The sequence below is a fragment of the Canis lupus genome, chromosome 5, assembly GCF_048164855.1.
Source record: "Canis lupus baileyi chromosome 5, mCanLup2.hap1, whole genome shotgun sequence".
In the NCBI taxonomy this organism is placed as follows: domain Eukaryota; kingdom Metazoa; phylum Chordata; class Mammalia; order Carnivora; family Canidae; genus Canis; species Canis lupus.
Genome location: NC_132842.1, coordinates 61,974,239 through 61,994,749, shown reverse-complemented (window position 1 = coordinate 61,994,749; position 20,511 = coordinate 61,974,239). Strand labels below are relative to the sequence as shown.

The 20,511-nt window shown below is 47.3% G+C and overlaps 1 long non-coding RNA gene across 2 annotated transcripts in view; it reads left to right on the top strand.

Moving 5' to 3' along the window:
• LOC140633013 (uncharacterized) overlaps nt 1-20,511 on the top strand; it is a 57,182-nt gene that overhangs the window by 35,329 nt on the left and 1,342 nt on the right. The window contains exon 4 of one of the 2 annotated variants that reach the window (XR_012030642.1): nt 10,738-10,849. The exons of the other annotated variant lie outside the window; for it this stretch is intronic. This is a non-coding gene — a long non-coding RNA (uncharacterized lncRNA). Of the gene's footprint in view, nt 1-10,737; nt 10,850-20,511 lie in introns of those variants that run through there. 2 annotated transcript variants of the gene reach the window in all.

The window sequence follows — 20,511 nt, the reverse complement described above, 5'->3', positions numbered from 1 at the left end:
TTCCTGGTTTTCCCTTGGCCTGGAGTATTAATGATGATTTAGCAGCGATCTGTGGTATTCTGGGCATAGAAAGCTAGATGGTTGCTCTTGCCACTTTTTTATGGGGTACAAGAACCATAGGAGGTGGGGGTCACTTGTCTTGAAACATTGAGTTAAAGTCGGAAGGGTTTGGTTCATTTTATGGGGTACCCAGGGCCTCTGGGGAGGATCGTAGCTAGAATTTTCCCAAAAAGCGTCTTCCCTGCTTGCTTTCTTCCTTTCCTCACTGGCCTGCATGAGGGATGATGAAGAGAAGAAAGACAGTGTCTGGGTAAAGACCGAGAGGCATCTCTCAAAGCAAGCAAGAAGATGCTAGTGGACAGGTCATTTTACATTTGCTTACTTTTCATGCCAGCCTATTTGAGTCAGCAGCATAGAGGGCCAAATATTGAAGCCCAAACCCAGAAACCCCAGTTTTAAAGGGGGGAGGTATTAAGATCCCCAGTTGTCTCTCTCCTTCACATTTCGAAGCGCTCATCACCGCTCAGAGGCCAGCCACCAAGTATTCCAGGCCACCAACCCGAGATGCTGGAGAAGACGGACTCCGGGGAATCGCAACACCAAACAAGGCCTGACTCTGAGAGCAGCAGCTCTAATTAACCAGAGCTGGCTTGCAGAGGTGCCAGGGATGACTGGCCACTCAGCCCAAAGAGACAGAGTGGCAGTAGGGTTATTGAGATTTGCGCAAAGCCCCCTTCAATCAGGCTTTCAAGATAATTAGGAAGCAGAAGGACAATTCATTAGTGCCCCGAGTCGATGGAGCTCCAGCCTTGCCTGAATTAACAGGAGTTTTCGCCTCTACTTGTATCTGCTCATTCATTTCCGGACAAACAGCACATAGTGTTTCTCAAACTTGTTGGCTGTGACCCACACAGTAAGAAATACATTTTACATGGCAGCTTGGTACACACACACACACACACACACACACACACTGAAACAGAAGTTACACGGTCATACTGACCTTTCTATATATAATGCGCTCTGCTACTTTTTCCTCCATAGTATTCTATTCCATATTTTTAATGCCAGTCATGGGTCCACTAAATTGAATTTGCCACCCACTAATGGGCTGCAACTTGAAAAATACTGATCTATAAGTACACCTGTTTGTCTTGATATTTCATTTCCACCCAGAGAGTTTCCAGGTAGGCAATTTGTTTGGGATTTTACACTCCGATTATTTTGAGCTTCTTATATCTGAGATCCAAGACACATAGCTATTTTGCAGGACTATTGGGATTGAGTTATTGCTATTATTACTTTGAGCATTATTGCAGTTATAAATAGCCCCATGATTTCTGGTTAAAAAGGCAGTGGGGGATATAGATACAATTTCTAGTCAACTAAACGGAACGGGTGGAATTTCTAAAGAGCAGCTTTTTTTCTCTGGGTTTGTCAAGGAACTCTGTCTTTCTGGGAAAAGGGTCATTAGAAGAAGAACAACATATTCTTGTAAAGTTAGATTGGAGCCACATACCGGGACACCTGAGTCCTGGATTGGCTGGCTAGTGTGTGGTCTTGAGCAAGTCCTTAGCCACTGCGGTGGACACCATGGGTTTTCAAATTTAGTGCTCATTCCCCACCCTACCTTGCCACCCCCTCCCTCCTTATCCAGCCAGAAATCTGACACCCCTCATCCTCCAGTGCCCTTTGCAGCCAGACATGGCCACATGACACAGCTCTGACCAATGAATTGTAAGCAGAAGTCTGATGAGGACAGGATAGTGCAGGGAAGCCTTTGGTTGTCTGATAAAAGGTATGGGGGTGCCTGGCTCCAAACCTTTGCTCCATTCTATCTGTTTTGAGTGGACATGACTTGGGGACCTGCAGAAACCTGCTAACAACAGTGTGTTGACAGGCATCATGATAAAAGTCAGCCCAGTAGGGATCACAGGAAGGAAAAATAGGGCCAAGGTTTCTGGTGGCTTCACTGAGCACATAAACGTCAGCAACTGCCAGCCCCTGGATTTCTGATTATTTGAGAAAAAGAAATGTCTGTTTAGTTAAAGCACTGGTGGTTGGATTTTCTATTCCTTGGAGCCAAATACCTCCCTGGTTAATACAACCTGTCTAAGCAATGTCAAATAAGGACACAAAGAAGGGATGTCTCCAGCCCTACCTTCCTCAGGGAGCTATCGTGAGGGTCAAAAGCAGGATTTCTCACTCTCAGCACTATTGACCTTTGGGGCCAGATAATTCCATGTTGTAGGGGCTATTCCTTGCCCTGTAGAATATCTAGCAGTGTCACTGACCTCTACCCATTAGATGCCAGTAGCATTCCCTCCCAAATTGTGACCATCAAAAATGTCCTTGGACATTGCCAAATGTCCCCCAGGGAACAAAATTGTTCTGCGTTGAGTCGCACTGATCAAAAGTAATGATAAATGTGAGTGAACTTTAAAGCTTAACATTTTGGGACACCTGGGTGGCTCAGCAGTTGAGCATCTGCCTTTGGCCCAGGGCATGATCCTAGGATCCTGGGATTGAGTCCTGTATCAGGCTCCCCGCAGGGAGCCTGCTTCTCCCACTGTCTTTGTCTCTGCCTCTGTCTGTGTGTCTCTCATGAATAAATAAACAAATAAATCTTAAAAATAAAATAAAATAGGGAAGCCTGGGTGGCTCAGTGGTTGAGCATCTGCCTTTGGCTCAGGGCATGATCCTAGATTGCCGGGTTTGAGTCCCAAGTCAGGCTTCCTGCACAGAGCCTGCTTCTCCCTCTGCCTATGTCTCTGCCTCTCTCTGTGTCTATCATGAATAAATAAGTAAAATCTTAAAAAAAAATATCTTAAAATTTCATGAAACTCCTAGGTGGCACAGTAGGTTAACTCCTGGTTTTGCTCAGGTCATGATCTCAGGGCCATGGGATTGAGCCCCCATGGAGCTCCATGCTCAGTGTGTAGTCTGCTTGAGATTCTTTCTCCCTGTCTTTCAAAGGGATTCTGCTCCTCCTCCTCCTCATGTTCTCTCTTTCTCTCTTTCTTTCAAAAATAAATAAATCTATAAAAAAAATAACTAAAGGTTAAAATTTCCATGGGAAAACATTATTGTGCTTGGTATTTCAGTGCTTGGTATTTCATTTTAGAGTTTTTTTAGTTGTTAAAACTCAAAATTTTTTTTAAACTCAAAATTTTTTTAAATACATTCTATACTCAGTTAAATTTCCTTGCTAAGTGAAGAAAATACAACAAAGTTTCCTAAAATCCAAAGAAAAACCCAGCAAGCAATGTACCCAACAGGCCCATTTCACAGAAGAACATGAGTTAGGGTTAATGTGGCCAATAGGGGTGCTCTAGGGTATGTTGCATGTTGATTAAGAAATGACACTGAAGCAAGGCCATCCTTGCTTGCTTCTGAGCTTCTGTAATAAAGGAGTCTGGAAAATCTACTCCCGCTTCTCCAGATCTGGCAATGTTAAGACCAAGTGCACTGTTTGCAAGTTCTTCTCTCAAGGAATTGCCTTAAAACATTGGCTCTTTGGTAGAAACAAGCTTACTTTGGGTCAGGGATTCTCTTTCTTTTGGAAACCGAAATCTGTATGTCTTTTTAGAGCCCCCTAACCCCCTCCATTTCTTACTCTGTGTGGTTTGGGAGGAGCCACTACATTTCTAAGTGCCAGGGTGAGAGGAGACCTCGGTGTAAGCTGATCAGCATACCCCATCCTCTGACCCTTTGGTTCAGAGTTAGGCATACGGCCGAACCCGAACCAATTACAGACAGGCCCCGACTGTTGGGAGAACAGGTGTGGATGGAGAAACATGTAAGGCAGGGGAGCTAGAAGCCATTGCACAGATTAAGGAGTGAGTGTGCCTGAAGACAGAGCCCACAAAGACAGAAGAGGAGTGAGCCCAGATCCTGTTAACATCATTTGATGAGAGGCCCAGCCAGGATCTAGGGCTACCCAGGATTTCTTGGCTGCAAGACCCAATAAGTAAATTTCCATTTTTGCTTACGGTGCTTCCAATGGGCCGTCTTCTTCACACATAAAGCCAAGTCCACCCAGTAAAGCTAGAATGACTTCATGGAAAGTGGTCTTTGTTCTAGAACAGCCCCTAGGTGGGGAGGGACGTGCTGAGGCATGGGTGATATATTTCACTTCATACTACGAAACCTTGCCACATACTTAAAATATTGAAGAAGAGGAAGGAGAAGAAGGAGGAGGAAGAGGAAGATGAGGAGAAAGTTCAAACCATATAAAACACACAGAGAAACTCAGGAGTCTGTGTGCCCATGTATCCCTTCTCTCCCTGCAGAAAATATCAGAGATATATGGGAGACTTGACCCTAAAAAGCCACACTCTGGAGTCAGACATTAATAAAGATGTCTTTGGGGGACGTAGAAACTCATAAAACAGGATCTGGCTGAGTCTCGAGGTGCTGGTGGCAGCTTGCCCAGGGCCCGGCAGGAGCCACTACAGCTTCTGAAGCTCTAGAAATACGGGTTCTGTCTCGTTCTCTCTCACAGAGGATCACTGGACCCACCCGGCACTGTCTCACGGCATGTGTTGAGCTTGCTGACAGAAGCTCCAGGCGTCCCACCTGCCATATTTTTGAGACCATGACAAATAGGGAAACCACAGTCACAGACGGCTAGGCCTCATGTGGCAACTGCCCCAGCACAGGACAGCTTGCTCCTCTCAGAGCCCCTAGGGGTGTGAGCTCACTGTCAGCTCTGAGGCGGGTCAGGGTGGCCCCAATGTGACCAGCACTCCGGCCTCTTCTCAGACTCACTGGCTGCTTCCTGGAGTTTGCCCTTCAGGCTTCACCAATTCCATGATTCTACTTCTCCCTGTGGCTCCTGGCAAGATGTGTCCTCGCTGAGAGTTGCCACTGGTTTTGTGATTTGAGCCTCAGTCATTAAAAATGGTATCATACATGGGTGGCCTGTGGCTAAGAAATGTCCTCTCTGTCCTAAGGACACTGATGGGGGGCGGGGGGGTCGGTGGCAGTATTTGGTCATGGCGACTAAGTGCCAGAACATCATTCTTTCGCACAGAAAGACTTGGGTTCTGACCTTGATCCTGAGATCTTGTGTAGACGAACTAACCTCTCAGAACTTCCGTTTCTTTATCAGAGAAAAGAGGTTAATAATCCTTCTTTCACTGAGATATTGTAAGAACTGTGCGCCCGGCATATCAAAACATACACTAGTTGCCACCATAATAATTCTTGTCATTGTTAGGATTCTAGCCAAAGCTGTGGATTCACTTACGTGCTGACCCCACTGCAGGGCAGAGCTTAGAAGCCAGGCCCACTGTCTTCTCTTGGTGCCCACTTTCAGAGGGCAGTCTTAGCAAAACCAAATGTGGGTTAGCACCAGTTCGAAATATGCAAGGGTTTCTTCCAAAGATCACCCCAAAATGACGGATCACTTTCTCAGATTCCGCCCCCCCCCGAAAACCCATCACACTTTACACACAGTAGGTGCTCAACTGCACTTAGCAATGCAACACTGTTGGTCAGCAAGGAGCTACCTATGGGGACCATGGGGTCTCCTTTGGCTAGGGATGGGCAGGGATGGCATTTGAATGGGCCTCAGAGCACCCAGGTGCAAAGGGCTCCTTCCCTTCTCCAACCTAATGTTGGGGTACAGATGCCAAAGCAGCTCCATCCAGAGCTCTGCTTCATAAATAATTGGTCAGACACAAGTTTGACTTAATCAAGAAAGGCTATGTAAAGCAGATTAATGACATTTTGATGAACTTTTCAACTCAATTTGAAAAGCCATGCTACGTTAAGCACAGTTTCCAATTACCCTCCAGAAAAACTCTGGGGAAAGTTGAGACCTCCCCGAAGTACAGAATGTACTCATGGAGAGATGGTGATCTAAACCACAGTCATCTCCTGAGATCCTTTCTACATTGACCATCAAGGGAAAAAAAAAAAAAAACAATGGAACCAAACAAATGAAATGAGTTATCTTTCTTGAAGGAAATGATCCAATATGTTCAAATTGAAGATGCAAGTTAGCTCTATTGGATTTGTCATTGTAATTAAGTGGGGCCAAATCAAGATGAAGGGCCAGGATAAATCCTTCCACTAGACGTGCCTCGGTTTCCCTTCTTTTGATGGCATAAGGGTAGACCAGTTGCCTTCAGGATCTCTCCCCTGGTGTGGGAGCAGGCACTGTGGGAGGAGTCAGTTGACCAGCCTTCCCAGCAAAAATCTAGTTCCTCAAGGGCAGGGACTTTTGTCTGCTTCGAAGTCATCAAGGAGAGGAAGGATAAGGGCTGCCTGGTGGCTCAGTCGGTTGAGTGCCTGTGTTCAGCTCAGGTTGTAATCTCAGGGTCCTGGTTTCCAGCCTCTCTCTCTCTCTCTCTCTCTCTCTCTCTCATAAATAAATAAAATATTCTTTTTTAAAAAGGAGAGGAGAGAATGAACATCAATTAAATTTTTAAATAGTCTATTTAAGTGGTAAATAAATGTGGTTTTTGGTTTCCAGAGAAACAATAAAGGAATAATCAGGTTTATTTTATTTCCTTCCTCATTTTGGCCCTAGATGAAATGGCAAACTGAGGTTTCCATTATAACTGTGGGTCCATGGAACTTGTCTGGTCAAGTTAATTTCTTTCTTTCTTTTTTTGTTTTTTTTCAAGATTTTATTTATTTATTTGAGAGAGAGCACAAGCAGGGGGAGGGGCAGAGGAAGAGAGAGAAGCAGACTCTCTGCTGAGCAGGGAGCCGGATGAGATGCAGAGCTCCCCTGATCTCAGGACCCCAGGCGTCCTGGGCATTTTGGCATTCCTCTCTGACCAGACTCTGGTGCAGAGAAAGAGAACCATAGGCTACAGCATTTGGAGGATGATGTCAACAACAGTGTAAGTCACATCCTTGCTGCTGCTAAGTGTATGTGCGAGCTGCTACAGATTCACCCAGGGTCCTCCGCCACAGAGCCACAGCCTGAAATGAGCTGGAGTGGATGCAAGCAGGACCACAGGAGGCACACGCTATAATTTTTACTCTGAGTGGTTTTCTGAACCATGGTTCCCTTTCACAAAATTATTTTCAAGAAAAGTTTCACTAAACCTTTGCTGGCAAATAGCTCCCTGAAATATAGACATTGCTGCCTCTGAGCCTTTGTGTCTGGAAACCCTTCTTTCTCCCACATTCTATCCCCTACACTTCACCGGTTAAAGCAGAACTTAAAAAAAAAAAAAAAAACGCAGATGCCTGTTGGGACCAGGTCAGGGCTCAGGAGACTGAAGCAGGCTGGGTGGGGGTAAGAAGGGACCCAGATTCCTCACTTGAGACTCACAAAGCAAAAGCCTCTGGACATGGCATGTTTGCTCTAAATCATCCGTGGGAAAAACCTCTTCTGACCTCACTTTATTTGACAGCAAAACTTGACCAGAATAGACGAGAGGCTACTTAAAGCCTTTGTTTATCTCACTTAAGGTGAATGTCCGTACTTTTTACTATAGAAATATTAGCTGATTGATTATGAGGGTGCTGCCTCAGCTTGCATTGGGGTTATAAGAATACATATAGAATATAGACACCATATTACCTCTCCCAAATCTAAAAAGGTCTGAATTTGGGTATGCCTCTGACTCCTAAAGTTTTGGATGTAAAACACGGGCATGTACAATAGGGAGTGGTGAGGACTTTGGAAAAGTGAACTTGGCGCCTACTTACATGAAGCATTGGCCAGCCAGCCGCTCGCTGCCTTTTGGGAAGGTCAGCTCAGTGTTGCCAGAGCTTTCAGTTTCTCAAAAGAAGCTGAATATACAGATAATGATGTGCTTTCCCTCCCCATTTGAAGAATACTCTGCAAACCAAATGAAAGCAGTGTCAATTTGCAGCTTGCTTGTTAGAATCATTCATAGAGCCTCAAATGTTCTCTATTAAGTGTGCCCAGAATCCCCATTCGTTATGGACTGAATTGTGTTTCCTCCACAATTGTATGTTGAAGCCCTAACCCCCAATGTGACTGTATTTGGAGATATGGGCTTTAGGGAGATCAGAGGGTGGGGTGTAATTTTGGTATCCTCAAAAGAAGAGGAAGAGACATCTGTGTGTGTGTGTGTGTGTGTGTGTGTGTGTGTGTGTGTACAGAAGCAGGCACATAAAGGAAAGGGGACACAGCGAGAAGATGGCCTCAGCAGGAAGAGATGCCTCACCAGGAACCAACCAACACGGGGGCACCTTGATCTTAGACTTCTGGCCCCACAACCATGAGAAAATAAATCCATTCGTCATTAACTTTCCCCTACCTCTATCCTCTGTTCTCAACAACTGCGTATTTTATTCCACATTGGTGATATGTTTCTCTTTTGTGTTGTCCTATCTGTGGCTAGCGGATTCCCTACATAAACCCTTCGCACAGTGCCTGGGGCATGATAAGGCATCTATAATTAGTGTTTACTGTGACTGTTATCATGTACTGTAGTTGCTGTGATGTTATTCTGGGGAGCACAGACAGGTCTCACACTTTTGTTTTTGGTTCTTTGGGTAACAAACTTTTAGGCTTCCACCTCTGGGTAGCGTGGGGAGAAGTCTCCTGCCTGAGGGTCTCTTGGAGGGGTTGATCCAGGACCAGGACCCTGGGCAAGTTCCTTGTCTCTGGGTTCTTCAGTCTCCTTAATGATAAATCCTCCTGTTTTCTTTCCCTGCCTCCCTGTCCCCACGATCGTCCTCCACACCGTATACACACACACACACACACACACACACACGCACACCTCCCCCCCAAAAGTACACACAGACACACACACACCTCCCCCCCACAAATACACACAGACATGCACACACACGCACACTGGTGCACACACACAGTAATGGGGAAAGCAAGAGGATAACATAGCTAACCAGAGACTCCTACAGAAAGGTGGGGAGCCAAAGGGCAAAGGAAGAAACTGGGCTACAACTGACTTTTGGTGAGATGCAGATGAAATAGGCTAAGCTGGTAGGGGTGGCAGTGTCAGGGCAGATCAAGGGAAGGCACAGCCACCATACCACCTCCCCGCCACTGCCCTGGCCCAGGGGTGCTGCAGCAGTCTGCCTGGCACGTGGCAGTCTGGTAAAGGGTTGATCCAGAATTCTTAAGTTCAAATCTCAACTCCTTGACCTTGGACAAATTTGTGAACCTACCTGAGCCTCCGTTTCCTCAGCCGTAAAGTAAACATTATAGCCTAGCTTCTTCACAGTGCGAGTGTGCGACATACATGAATGATACCCAGTAAATATATGGGCACATCGGCTGTTACTGCTTATGATGCCACATGGTCTTGTCACTTGTTGTGAAGCAACGACTGACTTTCAATGTATAGGGTCCCCTCTCGGTATATTGAACTTCCGTGTGGCCGTGGGATTCAGCTCTGTATGCAATGATAGTGCCACAGTATATAGGAACATTACTCTTCAATCTATAGTCTGCTTTAAAATAATAGTATAAGGACAAGTGTATCCTGTAACGGCGTCAAGGAGGAAAGGACACTTTATAGGGGCCAAGCGGCCAAATATCTTTACGCTGGTTCAGCCACCCAGCTCAGAGGGGCACAGGGGGTGGGGGTGGGGGGGAGCAGATCCTTCTGGCAAGGAAAGTCTCCATGGGGCAATGACATCTCCCACCACCATTAGCTGCTGTGTTTCCCTACAGGGCTTCATGGCCTCTCCGTGCCTGGGCAAGTTGCTGAGTCCCTCTTCTCACTTTTCTCATCTGTAAAATGGAGCTGGTAACAGTAGCTACTTTATAGAGTATTTGGGAAAACTGAACCAGCCGACACATAAAGGGCAAAGCACAGAATAAAAATGCCTGGCACATTTTGGTACCCCAGAAATGCGGGCTAAGCCTTATGTTATTTTGCTTGGGGCTAAGGAGAGAGGACCAAAAAAAAAAAATCTGTTGTGTCTGGGATCTTTGAAAACCCTGCAGGTCCTATAATGGGGACTCCGACAGCTGATTTGGCCTGATTGTGGGTCATCTCGAAAATCGGTTATTTTCATTTTTAAAAAAATTTGCCTTTCCTGCCCTTTGCCAACCTCACCAACACCACTGAAATCCAGCCGGGTGATTATCCAAGGATAAAAGCTTTTATCATGAAAAGTTTTGTTTGAGAAAGCAGGAACTGTGCTTCTCACTGCCGGCTTTCCTGCGCGCCGGGATTCTGTCCACACTCCTACAAAGGCCAAGATTATCTCTCTCTGTTAAGGGTTTAAAATCCTACAAGCCGGCCATGCAAGTGACCAGTATCAGATTATGATAACAAGATCATGTCCAGTTATAAAAACAAGTGTCTAAACTTTTCTCATGTCACTTTCGCCCGGGGTCCCTTCTGGGGGTGGGGGGGAGCTCAGCTCATTTTGAAGGCAGCGCTTTGAACTGAATTCATGGGGTATTTGCATAAGAAGATTTGAGGCTGAAGAATGGCCTGCTATTGCATCTGCCCATTAATATGCCTGCTAATTCAGCACATTGTAAGCCTATTGACGGCCCACAAAGAGCTCAAATTCAAGGACAGTTATCCTATGGCCATTGTGAGTGCTTCAATTCAAGGAATATGTTCACTGGAGGAATACAGTTGTTACAATTAGATATTTTTCATGAAACATTATAAAGAACTAATGACAACCAGGAACACAATACTGCAACAACCACCAAAAAACATTCAGAACTCCATGTGTCAGCTTGCCCCTCTCTCTCTCTCTCTCTCCCTCTCTCTCTCTCTCTCATAATCTCCCCCACACTTATTTTCCCAGATGCAGCCGGCTGGAGATGGATGGAGACCTCTAGATGTGAAAGCGCGTTTATCTGCTCCCTAAATTTAAATAAAAAGCAAAATGAAATAAACAGATCCCGGCAGAAGAGGAGAAGCCCACATCGCCGGCATAAATAGTGGTTAATTTAATCCCGTTTATGAAAAAACGTCACACTGTCACCTCTGAGGGACACACAAGGCAATATTTTAAAAAACGTCACACTGTCACCTCCGAGGGACACGCAAGGCAATATTTTAAAGCAACGATGAATTATTTGAGAAAGCCTCTCTTTTCTGAAGTTGAGGAAAGATGTTTATGCAGATCTAGGAAAATTCCAAACAAGCAGAGAAATGGTGCTGACTTGTGGCCGTGTTTAGGCGCCTGGGGGACAGTGGCATTTTTGTAAGAGAGTCCTCTCTCTCTCTCTCTCTCTCTCTCTCTCTCTCCCTCTCTCCCGCTCTCTCCATCGGAAGGGTACTTGCAAAAAGGCCTGGTCGGGAAGGCAGGCGGTTTAGCTGGGCTGGGGAGGCCAGCAGGAACTTTCTAAGAAACTGGAGGCTAAAATGCTCTTTCCAGCGGGGAGTTTGGAGCGCCCGGCGCGCCCAGGGACGCCGGGGATTGGGGACATTGTCTGGGCATTGTCCTCGGCTCCCACTCGGCCGGCCATTGTCACAGGGGCCCATCAAGCCCCGGGCCTGAGCACCGGTTGTATTTTTCTCACTCTACATCCCTCAGAAAAGACATCAAAGACCAGGGAGATGTGCTTTTTGCTTTGTTTGGTGTCTGATTCTCAACATGTGGCTTCCCCGGCCAAACTTCGGCACCTTTTAACCTATTCTGTTCAGCTTAGGCCTGAGCTGTATTTGAGCATTAGGGAAACTATAGTAACCAATAATCTGCCTGTTGCTGAAAAGAAACTATGTATCTTGTCACACAAGAACTGTCGGACGATCACCGTCCTAGACCGGACCCTTTAGGGGCTCCTGGCTTTCTTTCCTGGGGCTCAGCCTGCCCCTCTGAAAAGGCGTCCGAACCCTTTGCCTTTCTAGCATGGAGGACCCGTGTTCATGTTCATTTATATTTAACAAATAAGGCATTGTCCCTTGCAACATATCAGCATTTGATTATCTATTACAAATGTTTTCATCAAGTCAGAAATGAGGCCTCTTAACAAAAGGGAGGAAAGAAAAAACCCCTTTGGTGCAACCCAGGGATGAGCCAGAGACTGGGATTTTCTTGGTGGGATATTTGGGTTCTTTGGCACATCGCATCAGACCTGTTGCACACAGCGCCACCAAAAAAAAAAAAAAAAAAAAAAAAAACTAGGGTGGTGGGGGGCCGCCTGGGGCATCCCCTAGCAAGAGAGCTGAAGATGCAATTATGTGGACAAATGTGGGCTGAGCAGAGCCGTGTGGGGTATCTTTTGAGAATAAGCTCCAGAGCCTGACTCCAAAGGCTCAAATCCCACCTCTACCTCTTACTGGCTGTGCAACCCTGAGCAAGCCTCCTGAGGTCTCTGAACCCCGTGTTCCCTCACCTTAAAATGGTGATATCAACAGACCCTACACGGAAGGCCTGTAGAAGGATTAGCTGAGCTAATCGTTGGGACAGCACAAGGCCCAGCACACAGCAAGAGCTCATAAAGGGATGGTCGAAATTGTTCTTTCACGGAGCAAATACTGCACGGGTGGTACACAGGTTTGGGGGCAGGCAAATCCACAAGGAGGATCCAAATGGATAAATAATAGTGGCAACTATTATTATTATTGCATTACATTTCTACTGATACTCAAAGGAGGAGACAGACATGAAATAAATATGAAATATAAGAAAACTAACAGAAATAAGGAATCGCTGCCAAAACAATTACATTGCTTCAATAAGCAACTATTTACTATTATGAAGAATAATATCTCAAACAGAAATGAAGAACAAGAATGAAAATAACTAGGATAATAAAAAATGTAAAGCTTTGTAAATGAAAGCTTCACAGACCCTCACCCAGGATCCTGAGTGGCCATGGGAATGGGGCGAGGGGTGCAGATTGAAGGAGGTGCTGACTCTCAGAGACTTGCAAGTGCAGATTTTTGTGCCCCAGGAGCCCCATGGCTTCCCAGTCCCCTCCCCCCTCCTGCTCCTGAGATGGGCACTGTGAAAAGTGTGACCTATTGACTTGCAGAATTTTCTCATTTTGCATACCAGCGTTTCACTGGCAACGTGACCTCCACGCAGACTGTTGCAGAGCTCACTTTTTCACTTATCCAAGAGATTTTGGACATCTTTCCATGCTGAACCTGCATAAGCACTGCCCGATCCTTGTCTTTTTTTTTTTTTTCCTTTTTTTAAAAAAAAGTCTTAACTTTTTTGTTTGTCTTGCACTTAGGTAAGGCAAAAATGATTGGTGACCATGATTATCATTTAGGTACAAATCCTGTCAGGCTTTTTTTTTTTTTTTTTTTTTATGCTTCTATGGAACTCATGATGGCTCACATTTTGCTGGATGTGTATTAAGAGCCTGTGATAAAAAAACTTACACTGTATTGACTCAGTTTTTAGAACAACTAGTTGAGGCTAGTGGGTGTCAACATCATCCTCATTTTACAGAAACAGAAACTGAGGCCAAGAGTGAATTTAAGTAACTTGTCCCATCGTGAAGCTACCGAGTCCAGATCACAACCCAGTGTACTTCCTGGAGCCTATGCCCCACCCCCCACAGGTGTGTTAGGGATGTGAACTCACACTGTGCGCACACACCCATTTTACAAAGACACCATGGTGCTCCGCATATCGCCTGAAAACACTGTTATAACCGACCTTTGCTTTACAGACAGTGACATTTGCTGATGGCAAAGCGGCCCATTGCTTGGATGGATGGATGATGATGTACTGAGGTTGTTTCTGGTTTTCTGTTCTATCAGGCAAACATATTGCCTGTGGTCTGGGAGGGTTTAAGAAAGCTCAGGGCTCAAAGGCCGTGGTCTTTCGGAGCAGCCGTGCTCACACACAAAGCAAACACTTGTCCTAGCAGCAACAGGTGTTTACTATGATCCCTCCAGAGGTGCACAGTGAGGCTCAGAGAGTCTATGATATGACTGGGTCAAGATCATGAGTGAGTTGGCCAGGCAGCTAGGTTGAAGCATATCCAAGAAGCACCAGATCCTGGCTCCCCAGGAGGTCTGGTAGAAATGTCCAAGTTGGAGCACCCCCTTCCTGAGCCAGATACACAGGGAGAGCTTAGGGCTGGAGCATGAGCAACACCTCCTCATGTTTCCATAGGTAAGGCTGTTGACAATGACCCAACCAGATGAGCAATCAGATCTTTTTCAGCCAGCTCTGAGTTTGGGATGCCAAGCCTATCAGGTTCTTGCTCTTACCATATCCCTGAGCTCTGGAAGGCAGCCCAGCACCCCTTCCCTAGCCCCACTTGTCAGATAGGAACCAGAGCGGCAACACCACTGATGTGTCCCCTGTGAATCCTGTGCTCCCCTAAACCCCAACTCAAGCTGTCTAATGAACCCATCTTGGTACCTCTCTGCTAGCTCAATGTCATTTGGAGCCTTTTCCTGCTGCCTGGGTTGGGAAAGATAGCAGCCTTGTCCTAGCTGTTACTTGTCCCTTCACCTTGCTCTCTCCACCTCAGTCTTCGATTAAAGGCCAAATCTCACTGTCTCTGAGACCCTAGGAATCACCCAGACCAATTGGAAGATGCAGTTGTTTGGGGAGGCTGAAGGACAGAGAGGGTGAGTGACTTGTCCAAGGGCACAGAGCATAGAAGTGGTCAAACGAGGACAAGAAAAGGCCCAGGGCTCTCTTGACACACAAAACTGTGTTCACCCAATTACATATTTAACAGATACTTATTGAGCACCCACTGTTATACCAGGCAGTGTGCTAAGCCCTCAGGATATAAAACCAGATGAGTCATGGGGTCTACCTCTAAAGAACTGCAGAGTCCTACTGAGCAGGTGGACATATAAATTACAAGAATAGAGAACTCTGATGGGCTGGAGCATTAGTCAGCTTGGACTGCCATAGGAAAACACCATGGGTGGGGGACTTAAACAACACAAATGTGTTTTCTTATGGTTCTGGAGGCTGAGAAGTTTAGGATCAAGGTGTCAGCCAATAGAGTGCCTGATGAGGGCCTCTTCCTGGCTTGTAGATGGCCACCATCTTGCCAGGTCCTCACATGGCTTTTTCTCAGTGTGGGCGAGTGGCCCACATCAAGGTCCCAGTTTCATCGGATTTGTACCTCACCCTTAAGACCTAATTTAACCTTAATTATCTCCTGAAAGCTTTATCTCCAAATATAATCACACTGGGGGTTGAGGTTCAACATATGAATTTGGGAAGGGCATCATTTAGTTCACAGCAGTTAGTAATAAATACAATAATAATAATAATAATAGTAATAGTAATAACTTGCATTTATTTAGAACTTCTGTGCCAGGCATCATGCTAAGTACTTTATATACATATATAGTTTATTCCTCCCAGGTACCAAAGGGGTCTGAGCTACCATCATCCCTGTTTCACCAATGGGTTACCTGGGTCCGCTAGAGAGTTGAAGTAACTTGTTGCAAGGACACACGGGATGACCCCACAGCACGCCCCCTCCACCAGTTCTGTGGGGGGGAGGGTGGGGAAAGGTTCACAGAGGAGGTGATACCCTAGAGAAGTTTTGAGGGACCAGGAGGAGCAAGTGTCAACCCACGTTCCCTCCCTCCAAATCCGGTGACATGTTTCTTTTCCCAACCCACCTTTTCCTTTCAAAAGTTTGTAACTGTGGCCAGGCCGGGGGTGGGGGTGGGGGGTGGGGGGTGGAAATGCTGCATTTGCAACCAAGTCTCTAGGCTCCAGACTTAAGTTCGCCTGCATTAAGTGCTTTCCCAGTGACCCAACACCGCCTGGCAACTGGCCGCCTTCTGCTTTTGACAGCTTGGCATATTTGGTCATTTACTGGGTGCATGTGAAGATCAAATGGGTTAAGATTCTTCTCTTTAAGCAGCAGGGTAAAGAACATCAAAAAGGTGTACATTTCATTTCCCCAGTTTTGATTAAGTCAAGCATGAAATGAAATGTAATACCCTCAAGTGGCCGGGGTTTACACCATTCATGTCGTTACTTCTGCTTCAGGAAGCCCAATCAGCCCTGGGCGAGGGGAACAAGCTAACAGAGTTTTAGGGTGGCCAGATGGACGGGGTTTACCGTGGTTGAAAAGGCAGCTTAGTGCTTGCCTCTTCAAGCCAACTGTGTGAAATCCTGGTGTGGCCCCTTCCCCTCTGGCTGGCCCACCCCCCCACCCCCCACCCCCTGGCCCGGCCTCCCTCTCTGTGCTGTTCTAGATGGAGCAGCCAGTTCCCGGATGCCATAGCGTCCATCCAGGGCTGCTCTGCCTCTACCCTGAGATGCTTCCTGGTCCAACAGGCAAGAAGAGGATCCCCCCACCCCACCCCTTCTCCGGCCTTGGAGTGTGTCTGCTGGGACAGGGTGGCCCTAAGAGGGAATTAGCATTCAAGGAAGGACTACAGGCCTGGGTCCCTCCCTGGATGCTGTCTGGGGAACTCATTAATGAGTAAACTCATTGTGTGGGAAATGGGGGGAGGCGGGCACCCTTTTGTGCCAGGTACACTGTCCAGCCCTGAAGAAGTGAACCCAGCCACCTGACCCCATTTGGTCTAGCCAAATCCTAAAAGGTGAGCTGGGAGCACCAAGTAAAGATTTACAGGCCGGCCCTGGGGTTTACCAGCTGACTCAACTGAAGCTGAAACTAATACTGAATCAGTATCAGGGAACATTTTTTTGCAAGTAGAAGCCGTTGTATTCATTGGTCCACTTTTCGCGAGCCGGGGGATTGTTTCCTATTGGGAAGCCAAAGTTATAGTGTTGGCTTCCGATTATAAAAAGAGAAAACTTCAACCGAACTTACCAAATGTCTACTTAAATATCTAAAGAGGGAGGATGATGTTGCTGCCTCTGAAATTTAACCCTTGTCCGATGGTATCTAAACAATGAAGAATCAACCAGAAGAACACAGTAGACCATTCTTTTCACGAAAGCATATTGAAATGCTGAAAAAAAATTAAAAATGTTTTCAGAAAAGATCTTTGGAGTTGAAGAAATCCTATCTAAGGTGCGAGGGGCAAGCATCTTATATATCGGATAGATTGCTGCGGGCAGGGCGGTGGGGGGGGGGGTCCAAATTCAAAGCTTCGGGAGCTGGCAAAGTTTGGAGACAGCCAGGCTTGGCAGTGGGGAGATGTTGTTGCTCTGCGGCCACAGGCCTGAAATCGGGGGGTGGGGTCTGGGGGGGGGGGCGGTTCTGAGGCTGGAAAAGACCCATTTTCCAGAGGTGCTTTCTGGAAGGTTCTACGCCAGGCTCAGCAGAAAGCTTCAGGCTCTCTCAACAGCTGGAGGAGAATAGCAGGGCTTTGGGAAGAACTTAATAGAATCCTTAATGCCGCTAACAATCCGCTGCTATTGAACTGCATTAAGTAGATATTATGGAAGGACAAAGAGATAAATAGCTCGACATCACCCTCATTCGCATGCGGCCCCCGGCCGGGACCATTTTATGGGCAGCACCATTGTTCCTGCACTCCCCAGGTTAGCTTTAACTTGCAAATGATCCCCTGAAAAGGAAAAGAGAAGTGGTTTTCTTTTCTTCTCTCCTCCCCCACCCTCCCTCCTCTCTCTCTCTCTCTCTCTCTCTCTCTCTCTCTCTCTCTCTCTCTCTCGTTTCTGTCTCTGGCTCCTTCTCTCTCAAAATGCCCCTCACAGAAAGAAAATCATTTTAGGCCGTAAGAAAATGAAAGGCATTGTTACCATGGCCTGGACCGTAGCAAATGAGATACATCACGGGCTCGGGAGCTGAAAGCTACACTCGAGCTGTTTTATTTTGGTGCTTTGGAATGTGGTCCACATGAGAACATAAACAATGCTAAATCTGTATGAATTAATAGGCCGGGTTTGACATATTTCCCTTTGTTTGAGGCCAAACAGGCCGGGGGGTTGGGGTGTGGGAGGAGAAGGAGAAGGGAGAGGAGAAATCTTATTTGATTAAAAAAAAAAAATCCAATAATCCAGCTGAATAGGAGGAGTGCGCGTGGCCACCCTCCTTAAGACGGGCCTTCAGAATCAATGGCCAGCCAGCGGCCAGCCCGTGGAGTCTCATCACTTGCTATGATCAAAATGCTTTTTTGAAAAAAAAAAAAAAAGAAGAAGAAGAAGAAGAAGAAGAAAAAGAAGAAGAAGGTCTCCGTAGAATTGTTTGCAAACTGCAAAGTGCTTCAGCGGCTGACACGAAAATGCTGGAAGCCGGAAACCTATTCCCAGGCAGAGGCCTTCCCTGTCACCTTGGTGGGTGAATAATTGTGCCTTTTGCATACGCCTTGTCATCAGCAGCAGGAATGAGGAGGCCCCGAGGACCGCCCTGGCAGCGCGGGTGTTGCACCAGCAGAGTAAATTAAAACACGGATTACAGCTAGTATGATTGGGGATGACAAGCAGGGCGGGTGTAGCCACAGAACGAGCCGTGTTGCCCATATGGTCCTCGGGAAACCCACGCAGCGCTGCTTTCTCCCCAGCCTGCTCCAGCTGCCCGGCTGAAGGGGGCATTTAGGAGGCCTCGAGCCATTTTCTGGAACTGGGAAAATCCGTTTCTCTTCTTTGCAAGTTCAGAAATGCCACCAGCTGCCACCAGGTACCAGGAGGTTTAAGTGGGGAAACCCACCCACCCCCATCAACCCCTACGTGGGTGGCACTCAGGGGAAGGTGCCTGGTGCAGGTGGCCAGGCCAGCAGGCAGGGCCGCTCTCTTTTCTTGCTTGAATTCAGAGAAGCATCATTCTGGGCCATTGGAAACTAGGTTAAGGTGGCACCCCTGCCCACGTGGTCGCCACCATCGTGGGAGCCGTAAGCCAGGGCTGCCTTGAGAACACCACTTAGTAATCTGGCAAATGTTCATCAAGCTGGTCCTATGTTCTCAAAGTTGTAGGTGTCGCTCCAGGACCGGTGTGAACAGCTTGGGCGGGCAACACCCTGTCAAGATGCCCAGGAGGGACCAAGTAGGGACGAAACCTCCACGCGATGTCCACCAAGCCATTGCTCCCGTGTGGGGTAGCATCCCCGGGAGGAAGGGGTGTCTTTCCCGTTTTCCACGAATGCACCATCTGGGCATGCAGTGGCCCTGTAGACGGTGCCACTTTGCTCGGACTCTCTGGACAGGTCTGATCATCAGTCCCATTTTACCGATGGGAAAATTGAGTCTCAGAGAAGTTCACCATTTTGCCTACGTCACATAGCTAAGAAGCGGAGAGCTAGGACCCCAACCCGCGTTGTCTGAGTCCAGAGCCTGTCCCTCTCAACCACCTCGTGGCATGCGGGGAAAAACAGGATGAGCCGGGGAGAACTGGAAATTACCTCTTGCCCAGAAGCTTCGTGAGCACAGGGGGCTGGAAGCACACTGTGGCCATGGTTCCTGGCATCAGGACAGGTAGAGGGAGCTGGAAAGGGGGGGGGGGGGGCGACAGGAAAGGCTGAAAAATGCACCAGGGGACAAAGCAGGGTGAACCCTGCCAGGACATCAAGAGGAGGGTCACTTCCAGCAAAGCCCAGGAGTATCTTCCAGGCCTTTGTGATTTCTGCACAGCCCACACCGGAGTCCTGGGGTGCTCACACACGCAGTCCAACGCAGGGCACTTGGGAAACCAGGACCAGTGGACAACAGGCTCACCTGCCCTCCCGCTGAGGAAGCATTTTCACTCCCATCCTCTATGACAAGGGAGCATCACAGGGCAGCCTTACCCTTTAACCGCTCTTGCTAAACTTACCAAGTGAAATAAATCTTCTAGCACATCTTCTGTGGAGAAAATTCCATACAACCGGATCTCTCTCTACGTGTCGTCAAAGGTCAAGGACTCACGTGTGAACTCCAACCCTGAAAAGTCACAAATTACATCTCATTGACTTGATTCCTCCGTGACCTTAACCGTGTAGCACGAGGACAAGAAAATACCTTGTCAGAAATGTGCCGTCAGGGGCGTAAGGATGGTAGGGGTGGCACACAGAACATTTGTCTTTAAAAGACTCAAATATCAGAGTCAGGGAGGAGAGTCACCTCTGTCACCACTTGGACATCAAACAGGGGTTTCATAGTGCTCCAAGATGAACTTCCCTCGTCTACCCTTGGCTCATCGTCTCACCAAAACCAGCCCTGGCACGTACCTTGTCTCCATAAGTGACGAGTCCATCTTTCCAGTTGCTCAGGGCCAACACCACGGGCCTGTCTTTGGCTCTTTTCTCTCCCACATCCCACATCCCCTTCATAGCAAACCGTGGCAGTTCTACCTCCAAAGCACGGCTGTCCTGAAGGGTCCAAGCCCTCATCATTGTCCAGATAGTTGTCATATCCTTCTAACAGCTTCCTGGTTTTTACCTGCTTCTACATCACAATCTTCGAAAAGATTCTTCAGCTCAGAACCCTGCCATGGCCTCTCATGTCACTCAGAGTAAAAGCCAGAGTCCTCACCAGGACCTGTAAGACCCTACTTTCTCCATACCCTCGTCACATCTGGGCTACAGCCACAGTGGGCCCCTCATGGTGTGTCCCATGCACTGCAGGCATTCCTGCTGCAGGGCCTTTGCACATACTTGTTGCTCCACCTGGGCTGTTCTTCCCCCAGATATCCATGGGCTTTAGGCCATCATTTCCTGCCTTTGCGGTTCTTCCCAATACCCCAGCAGAGAGGTCTTCCCTGGCCTCCCTAAGAGAAAT